We start from the raw sequence: 4,399 nt of genomic DNA, 5'->3' as shown, positions 1-4,399 counted from the left end.
CCATTTGTTCAACAAAATACAAAATTTGGAGGACCAAAGTTATGCTGATATGGGAAAAGACATTTAGAAATTCCCTAATTTATTTTAATCCGTTCTTTTTAATTTACTTTTGTTAAAAATTTGTTGTTAGGATTTTAATTTTAGGATTTAAGTCTTTCTTAATAACCTCAAAAAGCCAATTAGACCCATAATATACTTAAGTTTACTTAAATGTACTTACCTTTACTTACCTTTGGGGGTTGAGAACTTCTCTTAAAGCAGATTCATCGCAGTGTCGAGATGATCCTGGCTCAGGTCTCAGTCCCATCTCCAGTGCAAAACTCTATTTACTATATTATATCATAGTTTGTTAAATCATGAACTCGACGTCAGAACCCAATATAACAAGTTTATTAAAATCAACAAACACTCCGTATATTCCTATTATTATATCTTGTAAATATCAATACTCCTTAACTCTGTGACCTCCTCTCGGATCACCAACCTGCTTATTCTAATACCATACTCATTAGTTCCCAATTAACTATGTGACCTTCTCTAAGATCACCAACAGGCTTATTCTATATTAACTCTGTGGTCTCCAAGACCACCCGTGATCTCCAAGATCACCTGAAGCTTCCTTGATTCTACATCGGTTCCAAACCTTGCCATGCCGACACGTCTGTCACTCACCCTGTGAGAGAACCGTTTCCCTTCTGAATTTGTCTTCCCAGAAAGACAGTGTCTTTGTGCTAAGTGGTCCACTGGATCACAGCAGTGAGAGCACTCTTTGGTTTTCAGGCATCAGGCCCTCACGTCTCTACCTTCTTTTCTCAGGGAGGTTGAGGTCAGAGTCCCAGACTCCCTGCGCAGTTTTACCTTTCAGCCCTGAGATCCAGAGTGTCTTCTCACAAGAGTGATCCTGCCGACAACACCAAAATTGTGGTGGCAATTTCTGTGAAACAAGCACAAAGTCAAACACTTCTTTCTGAAAGTTTAATTCAGCATCTGCAGATGGACTCATCAGTACACATCATCTGAATGACATGCACAAATGAGCAAAGAACATAGGAGAATCAGTGTTCAGTGTGAGATCCCAATCAGAGATACCAAGAGATACCATAAAGTTGTGGTTTCTCGAGGCCATAAAACTCAAGTCTCTTAAGCCACCATCATAATCCTTACGGTTACCCTTTTAGATTAACAATTTGGTCAACTCTTTGGTCAGTCATTCACATACATACATCATGCAATTAAACATACACAAATGTAAAAATTTCCATTACAGGAGCAATGTAAGCCATGCTTCGGCATAAGGTCATATATCGTCTGGGGCTTAGTGCATTGCACTGTGATCATGTTGGTGGCAGACCCAGGTGGCAATACTACCAGGCTGTGGGGTTCCTGTCAGGGTGACATGAAACAAACAAACGATTTGTGGAAAAGGAGTATATAAACTTTTCTTTTTTTTTTTGAGAAAAAAAAAGTTTAAGAGAGGATGTGCTCAGTACTTACATGTCTGCAGGATAGCTTAAACATCATCCTATGGTCTGCAACGGTCAGCTCTTTTCTTAGGGTCCGACTGCACGCTTTCACCAATGCTACTGTCTTAATGACATTTTCGTAGAAGCTAACTCCTTGCTGAATCTCAGTGTATGTGACAATATATTGGTTGACAATTTCAGTCAATGGTTGTTTATCTGTCAACAATAACTCAAAAGCTCCAGAGCCCAATAGATTAAACCTTGGGTCTGCCCATAGCTTCTTCATTGTAGAGAACAGTTTGGCTATATAACTCCAAACACCAGCGCTGGATAGGTAAGCGCAAATAACTCTCAAATGCTGGGTCTCATTTTCTGTACAGTTCCACCTGCTCATGTACCACCAAGACCTGATGTGGGTTAATTAATGTGAGGCTGGGGCACACGGCACCATCGGACAACCACTGTCATGTACTCCATCATCTTAAAGCTTGTCGAGCAGACAGAGATCTGTTTCTGAGGAGAAACCAAGCACAGAATGATCTCTTCTGCTTTTATGCACTGATGAGGACCTTAAAATGTCCGTACAGATCTGAATCATCCCACTTCATAAATTTATCCAAACACCCCTTGTTTGTCTCACCAAGGTTTCTCATTTTTTTAAACGAAATGTGGTTGGATAAATTACAAAATATCTGGTTGGATATACAACATGTGATTGGATAAATGAGAAACCCCCTGTGCCTCGACAGCAACGGCAGCTGCCATCTCTTCCAGAGCCTCCTGTGTCTGGACAGCAGCGACAGTGTCAGCTGCCATCTCTTCCAGAGCCTCCTGTGTCTGGACAGCAGCGACAATGTCAGCTGCCATCTCTTCCAGAGCCTCCTGTGTCTGGACACATTAGAAGACAGATACAAACGGAGGCTCAGAGGTAGGTGTGTGTGTGTGTGTGTTTGCATTAATGTGTGTGATACTTACAATAATCCAACAGGAGCCAGCCTCACCTCCAGGTGTTTGGTCAGCTTCACTGCTGGCACATTGTTGAACTGGAGACAAGAACAGACACAAAATAAGAGATAAGACAACCTGCATCATCTGTGTCATCTGTCCCCTTGGTGTCAGAGAGTTAAAACCACAACCTGTTAGTTATAATAGTTTTCAGGATTGTATCAGTGCCTCATCCATAAGCAAGTCATACACTATACTGAGCCTTTATAATCAGTATCAAAGTCCCCGTCTCTTCTCTGCCCACTTAAATACTTCTTATTCATCCAGTAATGAAATGTAACAGAATACTTTATATTAACAAAAGTAAAAGTAAAGTCACATTATTAAAACCTACTCTACTATAAGAAAAGTAGGTCATTAAAATATTTGCATAAATACATTTGGTCAGAAGTATAAATGCATGTATATCTGTATGTATGTATATGTATGTATATATACTGTATATATAGTATTTTTATAAATGCGATTTTAATTTTATTTCGGTAAATCATTTGTTTTATTATATTTCTAATATCTATTTGGTATGTATCATAATCAACAATGAACTGGTGTCTTTCTTGTTTTGCACAAGTTAAATCTGGGTATATAGATGTGTCATGATGTCAAGAATTATAGTTAGAGAACAGTTTTAGAAGTGTGGTCATAGACACAGCTGGATGAGGTTTGTGTGACACAGAGTCTCAAACCTACAAAGCAAAGACACATACTCTCTTTTCAACGTTGGGGTCAACGACTGCACAGTCAGGAGTTTCGAGCTCAGCAACAGTGTTTAGTGTCTGTTCCGTCTTCGAAAGCTTGACATACGGCATGTCATCATCCTGCTAGCTCTCACATTTTCTCTTTCTGTGGAAAAACAGAAAAAACACAGAAAGCATGAATTACCAATGTTTAAAACTGTGAGGAAAGAAAAGAACATGAAAGCATCTCAATGAAAGAAATATAAATTCATGACAGAAAAGGTGACTGTGAACTAGTCAGGCAGACTTACTGTGAGTGGCGGTTGTTCACGGGAAAAGGAAGTCTGTCTCCTGGAGCCCCGTAAACCCCCTTTCCTTTGCTACATAAACACAATCAGACACATAAGAAGACAAATAGAAACAGTAGCTCAGAGGTGTGTTTGTGTGTGTTTGCATTAATGTGTGCGATACTTACAATAATCCAACAGGAGCCAGCCTCACCTCCAGGTGTTTGGTCAGCTTCCCTGATGGCACATTGTTGAACTGGAGACAAGAACAGATACAAAATAAGAGATAAGACAACCTGCATCCTCTGTGTCATCTGTCCCCTTGGTGTCAGAGAGTTAAAACCACCACCACACACATTTATACCTAACCCAGCCTTGTATAATCTCTGTCCTGATCTTAATATTGTCCTCCTGAACATGATGAACCAAAGATGAATAATATCTGTAACCTGTAGTTGCTCTGTGGTGTTTCCCAGAACTCTAAAGCATAGCACTATCACTGACACCACTGATTCTTTAATCAACCACAGAAGAAATCAATCATGCACAGTTTTTACAATTTAATGAAAGAAGAATTTCTTCGTGCCAAACGGGAGGTTTCTACCAATGTAAACGTTTCTATACTCGGTCAGGTTCACTACTCTGAGTACTCATGAATTACCCCCTCCTCCATTAATAAGTATCTTTCTTGATACAGGTATTGATAAAGTTCCTCTGAATCGCTCTCTAACCTATAGTTAGTACCTTACCTGTGTCTGGATGTGAGGCCCTGCCTGGCTGAACACGGGGCCTGACTGCAGGACACTTGCTGGTGGTTTATGGCAGCAGCCAGTTCACCATTGGGTTTCAGGAGGATGCTGCTCCAAGCTGAGAGGTGATGCTATTGGGAGGGGGGGGTCCACATCAGAACCAGTCCAGTTGAACAAGTCATGCCATTCCTGAGCAGGGACATCTTGAGGAAGTGGAT

General features: G+C 40.5%; 1 long non-coding RNA gene across 1 annotated transcript; it reads right to left on the bottom strand.

Annotated features, from left to right (window-relative positions):
* Nucleotides 1-3,240: 3,240 nt before the first annotated feature.
* On the bottom strand, nucleotides 3,241-3,702 carry LOC138413537 (uncharacterized). Its single transcript, XR_011245895.1, has 3 exons — nucleotides 3,621-3,702; nucleotides 3,457-3,525; nucleotides 3,241-3,311 (listed from the first exon to the last, which is right to left on the bottom strand). It is a non-coding gene; the product is annotated as an uncharacterized lncRNA (long non-coding RNA).
* Nucleotides 3,703-4,399: the final 697 nt, after the last annotated feature.

The sequence above is a fragment of the Paralichthys olivaceus genome, chromosome 13 (assembly GCF_024713975.1).
Source record: "Paralichthys olivaceus isolate ysfri-2021 chromosome 13, ASM2471397v2, whole genome shotgun sequence".
In the NCBI taxonomy this organism is placed as follows: domain Eukaryota; kingdom Metazoa; phylum Chordata; class Actinopteri; order Pleuronectiformes; family Paralichthyidae; genus Paralichthys; species Paralichthys olivaceus.
Note: the sequence above shows the minus strand (reverse complement) of the source record. Positions and strands in the feature narration are given on the sequence as shown.